Source organism: Hibiscus syriacus, unplaced genomic scaffold (genome assembly GCF_006381635.1).
Source record: "Hibiscus syriacus cultivar Baekdansim isolate YM2019G1 unplaced genomic scaffold, ASM638163v2 tig00110435_pilon, whole genome shotgun sequence".
NCBI lineage: Eukaryota > Viridiplantae > Streptophyta > Magnoliopsida > Malvales > Malvaceae > Hibiscus > Hibiscus syriacus.
The window spans coordinates 165,711-177,988 of NW_024062736.1; the positions used below are offsets into that span (position 1 = coordinate 165,711).

The following is a 12,278-nucleotide window of genomic DNA, read 5'->3' on the forward strand; positions in this document are numbered from 1 at the left end:
TGCTATGTAATCCAAGAAAAAGGAAAAGCAGCAAACAAGTCCTTTGAAGCAAATATGTATGAAGAAGATATCTTCTTTTCTCATGCTTTATCATATGTGAGGACGACCACGATGCTTCGTGGTGATGTTGCATTTTTCAATAGATTGTATTTGTTTTCATACATATAATGATATGAAAGATCCTTTCTCAAGATCTTGCTGGCTGATTATTCTCGAATATTTTCTGTTCATTTTTATGATTACAATTATTTTCACGATCTACGTATCTTTTTATTTGTAGAGGTACAAGATTTTCTTTTAAAAGAAAAATCATGCTAATATTCATGTCTTATTTCAGCAAAACTTAGTCTGGGTATCTCTGTTTATTAAACTTCCGCTGAATCCAGCCTTGAAACTAAAATAAAATACTTTGAAGTTCAAGATTTCCTGCTGGCCTTGGGTGCTTCATGTGTTCATATACATGTTTAATTTATGTGTATTTTGCATCGACAGATGATAATAAAGTAATATATATTAGTATATTAATAAGCTAATAATATGGAACGACCAAGTCAAAAAAATAAGGAAATATTAGAGTATACATGATCAGTGAAGCCAAAGCATAAAGTTATGCGTCGAGAACCGGATAAATTCTTCACTTGTAGGAAAAAAACTATTCATACTGTCGAATTAATAGTTGCACCACTGTCTTTTAAGTGGAAATGTTGAAGATGCACTATATATAGAGCAACTCAAGACTTAGAATTCTTTTTAATATGTGATCAAGTTTGTTAATCAAATTATGAAATAGACTTAATTTATGTTTCTTTTTCGAGGGTAGAATGTGCTAGTTCATCCAACCAAGTTTTGTCCCTTTGGAATGTTTTGTAAAAGGGAAATTGCTTGCACAAGTGAAGTATGATACGAACCCATATTAATGCATTTGACACAAAATGGTACTCCATTATTAACTTAAGCTTTGAGTACGCACGTGGCCAAAGTTTCTTTAATTCCATTAATCTTTTTCTTTTTGTAATAATTGTTTTTTTTTAATAACATCGATATTAGTAACTTAGCTTCTGGTCTTCAAACAACTGAGTCTTGACGGCGAAGACCGCATAGTGTGCGAGTTGTCGCTACTTCCCAAGCAGCTGCAACATCTAAACCGGAAACCAAATCACAATGCGTTTGATCTTCTTAATATTGTTTAGTCAAAGGCCAAGCTCCACTTTTGAGGCATATGTTTAAAACACTCGGAATTAACAATGCTTTGGAAACTAAATTTAGAATCGATTCTCTCACTGTGAATAGACTGAGACCAACCCTTTCCCAAACCCCTCCATTATTCTTCAATCTGCGTATGCGTATATATTTGTGGCGTCACCAATTATCAGCTACAAAGTGAAAAAAAGATAGGGTTAATGTCCTTACTTACCCTTTTGCTATCTCTACTTTTGAAGATATTCTCGATATCTGACTATCATTTTATCTGTTCAAGAGACGAGGTTAAATCATTTAAGTTACTACATGTAAAATATCACCTGTGGGGTTTAAGTTTAACTTTACGTTGATATGAGTTCTAAGAGTAAAATATACAAGAAATTTTATAACGTAATTTGATAAATACCCAAACTGCTGTAGTCTCATTTTTATACATTTTAGCTTTTAACAACTAATAAAATAATTTAATTACTGAATGATTTACACTAAAAATGTTCCTATTCATTAATTGATTTATGCTTTATTAATCTCCATCACTTTCAAGAATAACAAAGCTTCAATATATAATCTTCAAAAAGTCTTTAAATTTCTCAATCAGATCAATAATCGTCATCATCTAAAGTCCACTAAAACAATTATCTTGTATTTAAGGATAATATATTTGTGGAGGAATACCAATTAGTTATTCACTATTTGGTTCCATAAATGAAACCTAACAAAACGTTATGCATATTGCACATGGATTCTAATGGATAGCCAATGTAAGAAATTAATTAAATTCATAATTTGGTGACTAAGTTAAGAGATTTTAGAAAATTTGAATTTGAAGGGTTTTAGGTCTTTAGGAATTTGAATCCGTACACCAGGGCTTGGAAGTGTCTTCCTTGCCGTTGAGCTGAGGTTATGCATTCATGTAGGTTTTTAAAATTTTCTTCATAATGGAAAAAAAATTCTAGGGTATACAAGTCACTTTTTTAGCCCAAAAAGCCAATCCTTTTCCTTTTTTTTTATTGTTGTCTAAAACCTTTTCTCTCCTCCTCCTTGTTTTCTTGATGCTTTAGTAGGTTCTATCGTTGATTTCATCATCGTTCATCATACCACTGCTCGATATTTCGTTCACGTCATGTTATTCGTGTAAACGGGACTAAGTTCATCTCGACTCTCGCGTTTCTAGGTTTGCATCGTTACTTTGTTATCCCTTTTAACTTAACACCTTCAACTTTCCCTTTTCTGGTCATCTCGTGGGAGGGAGATTCTGCCCTCTAGGGTGGCGAATCAAGCAACTGCCTGTTCATGTTGATGCTTCTGTTCAGCATTGGAATTCCATTAATCCTTTTCCCTTGGTGCCCACTCCCTTACTGTTGAGAGATTAACAACTCGAAGAGTTTTCTGAGTCAACTCTTGTTGTTGATTCTATTGCTTTTATTGTAGATGAGCCTACCGAGAGGCTTGAAATTGTACTTGTAGGCTTCTAAACTCAGCCTACAAGCTACGGGCTTGTAGGATGATCTGGTCTACAGGGTATGCGTATTGTTGATAGTGTTGCTGGAGAAGATGATTACCAAATTGGTCGTAAGCACTATATTAGGCTTGGTATGATCAACCCATAGTATTTTGGGCCGTACGTGTTTTGATGCTGCTGGACATAAGAGTCATGTGGGGATGGATTTTGAGACGAAGGTGGCAAGTTGAATCGATTGTCATGGGATTGCTCCTGGGGGTTCATCATGGTTGATTTGTGAGGGACGAAAGTGGTCTATGTTCATCACATTAATTGTTGATGGAACAAGATGATTGTGGCGATCGTTAATAGTTAACCCTTCTAATTTAGACGGAAAATTACAACCAATAATTATGTGATGATTGATCGATGATGTAGGTAATGAAGAGATAAAGAAGAATAAAGAGAGTAAAATGAAGATCTAGAAGAAGTTTTATTTTCCTGCTTGATATGTGGGTTTATATACTAACTACTCATGCATGTTGGTGTTAGACCTACAATTATGATTTAGATTTGTAAACTCATAAAGTATATAAATGCGACCATTAATCAATAAATTTGAATTTGATAAATCTCTTAGATTTGTCAATAATATTGCAAGGATTTATTGTTGGGCATAAAACTGATCTCATGGAAGGGGATCTCTCGAAGAGATCTCAATAAACAAAAGAATTGTTAATAGAGGAGTAGTCTGAAAGACATAATATTTTACCATATTTATTTTTAATATATAACCATTATTTAGAATAGATATTTTTTCATATACCGAGTGGGTGTTATAAATTATGATTTTTTTTTTTATAAATTTAATTAGTTAAATGTATGATTAATAATTTTATAATTTAATTATTATTATATTTTTAGTTATTAGTAATTTCATATTTTTGTTAAAAATATTTACTTTTATTTTTTATTTACATAATCGTTAATTCTACTTGTTAAATTAGTAAGATTGATCAAATCTTGTCGAATTAGAAAAAGGAAAAAAATCTAAAAATTAAATTGACACATACAAATTTATGACTTATAAAGATTCATATCCGAAGACTAAAATCATTTTTATTTTTTTAAAATTTTTATTATAAGTATTACTAAATATATGATTATGTAATGTAAAAAAAATTAGTATTAGTTAATTTTTTATTTTTTTCACTATAATGTATAATCTAAACTACAACTAGATTTGGCAGGAAATCGTGAGAAAAAAGTAATATTTATTTAGCTACTTCATTTGCAATCATTCAATAGTACTTAACCATTTCCATAAAAAAATCGGAAAAAGTATTATTTATTTAGTACTATATAATTTTAAGTTTGTATAATTTCAAATTATTAAATTGTATTAATCCAAAGTATAATTATTATACAGTTTTTAAAATAATTTATTAGAAATAGTATAAAATTTTAAAAATAAATAAAAATTAATTAAAAATAATACTTATTTAAAATAAATAATAAATAATCATTTTTATTGAAATTAAATCTTTTAAATAATTAAAAATCAAAACTTATGACAGTTCATTTCTGGTTCCAATATCAGTTGGATTACCAGAAAAATCCTCAAAATGAGGACAGATGCACTGTAATTCAGTTATGATTCATACACGATGAAGGATATTTGAGATGATATTAGACCTAAAGGCCAAAAAGTCCCTTGGCATTATCTCCTTTGGTTTCCACTGCATATACCGAAGCATTGTTTAATCGTCTGGATGGCCATTCAAGATAGATTGCCTATAAGAGACCATCTGCAAAATATGGGGTTAAACACTGTTGCTTTATGTGTTAATTGCAGAAATTATCCTGAGACTCGAAATTATTTTTTCACAGAATGTTCACTAGCAGTTCACTTATGGAACATTATTTTAAATATGAATGGAATGAATGCTTCCGATTTGACATGGAATGGCATGGTTGATAGAGTAAACACCTTATGGAAAGGGAAGTCTCTTATTATCTCTATTTTGAAGATTGCATGGTCTGCTTTCATCTATTCTATATGGAAGGAAATAAATCAAAGAATTTTCAAGCTCGGTCCAGATCTATCGAATAACTTTTTATTGAAATTTATGATGTTGTCCGATTATGTCTTAGGGGAAAAAAATCAATATGATTGATACCACTAATTTTTTCTTGTGTAATAATTGAGGCTTATAGTTTTTGTTTACCAATCATTGTTTTGTATAGGTTTTGCACAATTATCTTTTTTTTTCTGATTGGTTTGTAGCAAAGCTTTGCTATTTTGAGTAATAAAAATCTGAATTATCAAAAAAAAACTTTCAATTTTTTTTAAATAAATGGTTTAAAAATCTAATTGCATAGTAATATTTTCAATTTTAAACTTATCATTTCTCTTTTTATTTTTTTTAAAAAAAAATCAAATTCTTAATTTATCCCACTGAATATAAATTCTTAATTTATGGAATTAAATAAAAGGTGTCGTTTTCAAATACCAAGAAAAGTCTTCAACAGCTGTGTAGTTATCCGATGTTGCTTTCCATGTGAACCTCTTTGAGAAATTCCTATAATCGTAATCTTACTTTTTAAATTTGTTTACCTCGTATTTCTCACCATCTTCATGCAGCAATTTCGTTCTCTGGCCGTTACTGAATCCCTCTCACGAAACCTCCAAAAACCCGAAACCCAGTATCGAAGCCATGCTCTTTCCAGTGTTTTCCCCTTTTGCTTTGAAATGAGGAACTCAAAGTTCAAAACTTTACTTTTCGTTTTCTGGTTTTCTCTTGATCTTCCTTCAGTGTTCTCATTTAATGGGGACACCCAAATCTTGACTCGGGTCAAGGATTATCAGCTCGTCGACCGGGATGGAAATCTCCAGGACTGGGTTTTTACGTCGCCTGATCAAAGCCCGTGTCATTGGACCGGCATTACCTGCGAATCTAGGAACCAAATCGTTGTTTCGATTGATCTTTCTGGTTTGGGTATCTCAGGCGGTTTCCCGTTCGTGTTTTGTCTTATTCGGACCCTGCGTTCTCTGTCCCTTGCTAGGAATAACCTCAACGGTTCACTTTCTTCTCGGGCTTTCTCTCCATGTTCTCATCTCCAGGAGATTGATCTCTCGGAAAATTTGTTTGTTGGAGAGTTACCGGATTTCCCGTTAAAACACTTGGAAGTTCTTCGGCTTTTTAACAAAAGCTTCACCGGAGATATTCCGCTTAGCTTCGCAAGGATTCAGTCTCTCGAAGTTCTATCACTTAGCGGGAACTTACTCAACGGTGAGATTCCTTCATTTTTAGGTAATCTGACTGAGTTAACCTACTTGGAACTCGGTTACAATCCTTTTAAAGCAAGTCATTTGCCGAGCGAGATCGGGAACTTGTCGAACCTCTAATTTTTATGGATAACAAACTCGAATCTCGTCGGAGAAATTCCAGTTTCGATTGGAAATCTCGTGTCGTTAAAGAATCTCGATTTATCGACCAACTTTTTGAGCGGTAAAATTCCAGAAAGTTTATCAATGTTAAAGAATCTGGAGAACCTTGAACTTTACCAGAATTATCTAACAGGTGAATTACCTGAGAATTTAGCTAACCTGACAGCTCTGCGACAGTTCGACGTGTCACAAAACTGTCTCACTGGTAATTTACCGGCGAAAGTAGCAGCATTGTCTCTCGAGTCACTGAATCTCGACGACAACTATTTCACCGGAGGAATTGTTTTGGCTTCCAATCAATATCTTGTGCAGTTAAAGCTCTTTAACAACAGTTTCACCGGAGAGTTACCATTCAACCTCGGTAAATTTTCTCCTTTAGAAGATTTTGATGTTTCAATGAACAACTTTACCGGGGAATTACCGCCATTTATTTGTTATAAAAAGAAGCTTCAACGCATTGTTGTTTTAAAGAATCAGTTGTCGGGGAACATACCGGAATCCTACGGCGAATGCCACTCGTTGAATTATGTTCGGATGGCTGATAATTCACTTTCTGGTTGGGTGCCTGAAAAATTCTGGGGTCTTCCTTTAATTCAGTTCCTTGAATTGGGAAACAATCGTTTCGAAGGTTCGATTTCTCCTTTATTCTCATCCCTTCAGCAGCTAGCCTCTCTTCGGATTTCAGATAATGATTTTTCCGGCAAGATTCCCGACGAACTTTGTCGGTTGGTGAATTTGACACAAATTAGATTGAGGCAAAATATATTTTCTGGTGAACTGCCGTTCTGCATCACTGATTTGAACTTGCAAAAGCTTGATTTGCATGATAACAGGGAAGATACAGAGCGCAGTAAGTTCGTGGACTCAGTTGACCGAGTTGAATTTGGCGAGAAACCGATTCACTGGAGAAATTCCACCTGCTCTCGGTAGCTTACCGGCTTTAACTTACCTTGATTTGTCCGGCAATTTACTGAGCGGCGAAATTCCAGAGGAATTAACTAAGCTGACGCTAAACCAATTTAACCTTTCGTGGAATCAGTTAAACGGTAAAGTGCCTTCGGGTTTTAATCATGAGTATTTCATTTCGGGTTTATTGGGTAATCCGGATCTTTGTAGCCCGAATATGAAACCACTTCCTACGTGCCCGAAAATCGGCCCCTCCACCTCTTACGTTGTGGCTATTCTAGCGACCTGTTTTCTTTTTCTTGTCGGGATGCTCGTATGGTATTTTAGAACCCGTTCCGAGTTCGGACCAAAACCCGACGCCCGTATACAGTCACCGCATTTCAACGAATCGGTTTTAACGAGGAGGAAATATTCCCGCTTCTGAAGGATGAGAATATAATTGGAATGGGTGGTTCGGGCCGAGACTATGGGAAGTTAAACCTGAGACAGATACGGTTTTTAAATCCGAAACCGAGACATTGGGTCGGATCCGACACGGCAACATCGTGAAACTGATAATGTGTTGCAGCGGTGAATTGTTAAGGCTTTTAGTTTATGAATACATGGAGAAATGGACTTTGGGTGACTTGTTGCATGGGGACAAGAGCGCGGGTTTACTGGATTGGCCTAAGCGGTTCACGATAGCAATCGGCGCCGCTCAGGGGATAGCTTATCTGCACCACGACTGCGTGCCGACTATCGTGCACCGGGACGTGAAGAGTAACAATATTTTATTAGACGAGGAGATGCGACCACGCGTGGCGGATTTCGGATTGGCTAAAACGTTGCACGTACAGGCCGGGAACGGTGACGGCGCCATGTCTCGCGTCGCCGGGACACATGGCTATATTGCCCCAGGTCAGACAGACCCAAGTTTCCCTTTATTTTTTCTTTTCTAAAAATTTCCTTCAAAATAAGAAAATTTTGGTACGTTACAGAATATGGATACACGCTTAAAGTGACGGAAAAGTGTGACGTGTATTCTTTTGGTGTGGTGCTGCTAGAATTGATTACCGGGAAAAGGCCAAATGATCCGTCATTTGGTGAGAACAAAGACATTGTGAGGTGGGTCACAGAGGTTGCTCTATCATCATCGTCGTCTTCTCCCGAAGTTGACAATGACTGCAAAAATCTAGCCCACGTTGTTGATCCAATGATGAACCCATCACCGTCTGATCTCAAGGAGATTGAGAAAGTTTTGAATGTGGCTCTTACCTGTACTTCCTCCTTCCCCATGAACAGGCCTTCCATGAGGAAGGTAGTTGAATTGCTAAAGGACCAAAGGTGTGCTACTGCTAATATGCCCACTTAGTTTTTGCATTTTTTACTAGTTTGTTTTATTTCTATTTTCAGTTTTATGATAAAAAATATGTTTATTTGAAATTAAAAGTTAATCTAATTAATCTATACATTTTAATAAGTCGTTATCTAATGATTTTTGTTCAAATATCTAACATTGAAATTTATTTATTATGGAAACTTTTCTTAATAAATCTAACCTTTTTGATGGATGACACACCCAATCGAAACATTCCAAAGTAGGAAAAATAAAACTATCCAAATATATTAAATGAGAAGTTTCGACTTTAGCTAATTTCTTTGTATTCAGACGATATTTCTTAATTGAAAATGACTCCAGAACGAAATCAATTTCAAGTTGTATAAAATTGTGTAACCCTCATACCGATGCGAGTAATTCGATCCGATCTAGAATGTCACATTAGGGCCACCGGAGCGACCCACCGTAAAAATACAACCTACATGCCCCCTAATCACATATAACATACTCTGCCAACAACGTCGGAGAAACACCTTTACTGATGTAGATAGTTGCACTGATACGATTCTTTTAACTTGTAATGGTGAGTAACAGAGTGAGCTTTGGAAAGCTCAGTAATACAGAACTACCAGATGATGCTGAAGAATGTGCAGATAATAGATAAGCATATATTTCCTTATTGGTTCAAACATCTACAGATTTTTAGGATAAGTTGAGGTCTCACTGATATCTCAGGTAGTAACAGACAGTAAGATTTCAGTTCAGAGAAATATTTCGGATGACTGAGTTCAAGAGATCAGAATATGTTATCTAGTGTGTTCCCACAAAACCAGTGAAAAGATATAGATCTTTTATTTTAAAACAATAGTAGTTTAAAAATATTTTTATTCAAAAATCATATTAATCCCTCTAACCGAATACTCCATAGTGTGTAGGTTTTCCAGAACCATACACCTACCTACACACCAAGTAAGGGCTTATCCTGAGCACAAAGCAGAGGAGCCTACAGTAACGGTAACTGTAACTTCCTCCAACAACACCCTCACATAAAACATTTATAAAAAATCATAGTAATCCCTCCAACCGACACTCCATAATGTGTAGGTTCCCTAGAACTATACACCCACCTGCACACCTAATAAATTCCATGATTCCATAAATCAGGAACAATTCATATTTCCAGTGAAAACAGGAAACTCGATAACACATTTCAAGTAACCATAATTCATAAACCAGTAAATCCATGATTTCATAAACCATGAACAATTTATAGTTTTCGATGAAAACCGTAATCGGAGATCACATATCATGTTGTCATGGTTCATAAACCAGTCAATCAATACTTTCGTTAAAACTCATTTCAAATATATAAAATTGTCGTGTAGTATATGTGAAACATACTAGAGGATCGAAGTATGTATCAGATATTATTCATAGATACTGGATAATCTTATTGGGCAAAGCAACACGGATCTTCAATATACCGATAGAATGCCAGAAGTTAGAATCACTATCGGAAGAGTTCATTAACTGACATAATCATCAGTTATTCAAATGTGATTTGAGCTGATAAGGAAGAAACGAAGATTCAGAACATTTACAATCTATGTCGATTGATCGAATTATCGAACAACTCCAGAACGGGTGCTTGTCGACTAGTCAATTCATTGTCCTTCCAGGGTATTTACTCTTTAATACAAAAAATTATTGTCCATAAATCATCTTCAGAATCATCGCTGAATAGATCTTCCAATGGTCTTTATTTCATTTTCATGTTTCAACGATATCAAGAAATGTTGATGTACTTGTTTCGTGGTTCATGACCCATAAAGACAATATATCATTTAAGTTCATTAGCTTTCCCAGACTCATCCAAATCAATTATTTAATCCTCAGTCATTGAGGTTACTTAGTTCATTTAGCAATCAAGTCTATCCCGATTACTTCAGAGTTTTCCAGAGTAATTAGGACGTTTCTGAATTTCGTATACATATTGTATTTTCTTTCAGTTCAATTTGATATTCGTGGTTGATTTGTCTAACGAATATCCACTTCTTAGTACCGAATGCGCTCTAGAGTTGATTTGAGATGAGTGCTTCCAGAATTATCATCAATCCAAACTTGAGGAGATAAACAAACATTCAAGTGGTATATATACCATTCAAATACTGAGATAACATTAGCATTGGTCGACCGGCTTAAGTTGTGTTCCATAACTTTTAAGGCAGTGCAAGATCCATGTTTATTTAGATTCCTTAATGAATTCAAGACATTTACTTTTTCTTGGCCATAAGAGTATTTTGGTTATTTTGATGCTCAATATTAATTCAGTTATTTCAGAGATTGAGGATATCCAATCATTCATGAGCTTTGTGATATTCTTGATTCATTTCCATTCCAAGGGTATTTTGTTCATTTTACAGATACAAGGTATTTCAATTCTTTCATTCCGTCCGATCTTATTATTTAATTCAAACTTATCAGCTATCCCAGTCCTTTCGAACAATTCTGACAAAAGAGCACCCTCGATAAATTATTCTTCAGGTATTTATCCTTTACTCGGAGATTTTCGGGTCAAGTGCCTTCTCATATGTTACTAACAAGTTATCAGGAATTTTTTGTACAAAAACAGATCTTAACAATTAAATCTGTAATTTATCAGTTTAGGTACAAATTCTCAGGATACTTTCTCATTCAGAGTCAACTCGGACTATTTTTACCTCTCAAGGGCATTTTCGTAATTCTTTAACCAAATAACTTCAGTATTAAAACTCTTAACAAGGATAAATAGAATTTAGAGAGTTAAATGTTTTTCCAAATAATCTCTGAACTTGAAAGTATTCCTTATCAAACTTTTAATTTCTTGTACAAACCATCAGAACTTTATTCAGTTACCGACTTTTTACCGTATTCGTATAGAGTGTAGGAATTACTTAACTATACAGATGAGATCAAACATTTTCTTATTCATGCATTTGCCAATACTAACATGTTCTATAAAGCATGAAAATGTAGTAATGTATTACCTCGATTTTCATGCCATATTGATCGACCATTTAAATTTCATTCGAACGCCCTCAATCTTTAATTTAACTTCCAATAATTCCTCAAATACATAACAACATAAATTTCAAAAGAAACAGAGTTTAATTGCAAAAAATGGATCAAATCATGTGATTAATCAGTGAAAAATAACTTATCGGGTTCAAATTTGGCGAAACGGACCTAAAAACGAACTCAAGACGTCGAAAAATGTCAGGATAGGTGTACCCGAAAAAAGTCAACGGCATGTCAACGACGGTTAATGCGATCAGCTGCTCAGCTCAGCGGTTCGGCTTGGTCCAGACCGATTCATCCGGTTCAGAGCGGTTAACCGGTCAACATACTCCCCAGGCTGACAGACGAGGCTCACGTGGCTGACAGACGAGGCTCACGTCCAGGGGGTGGCGCGTGCGGCGGCTCTGGTCGTCGGACGGCGATGAAAATTTCCAGATTTGTAGACCGAGACCTTGGGATTCTCGTGCAAGTGTTATTTTTCATCAAAAACATATCAGATTGTAGAATTTTAAAATGTACCAACTTATCCGACAGTGATCAGCGAGTGAGGACGACGGAGCAACAACGACGCGACGATTTTGGTATGGTTTTGAGCGCACGGTGATGGTGAGTACGATGGTGTAGGAGGTGTGATGAACGGGTGGCCGGATCGACCGGAATCGACAGAAAACCAACGACGAACGCGTTAAAACCGACTAAACTTTCGATTGAGTTTTACGACGATTGGCGCCGATTCACGACGGAATAGAGGTCGAGTTTTATTCTCCGTTCAATGGTGAATATATTGGTGGTTTTAGATCGACAAACGGTGGTCGAACAGTGAAGAATCAGGCTACAAAGTTGGAACGATGGGGGAAGGAAATTGGGGGAGAACAATATGGGGAAAACCAAATTACACGGGGAGG

General features: G+C 35.3%; 1 pseudogene; it reads left to right on the top strand.

Moving 5' to 3' along the window:
• Positions 1–5,308: 5,308 nt before the first annotated feature.
• Positions 5,309–8,349, top strand: LOC120125595 (annotated as a pseudogene).
• The last annotated feature ends 3,929 nt before the right edge of the window (positions 8,350–12,278 follow it).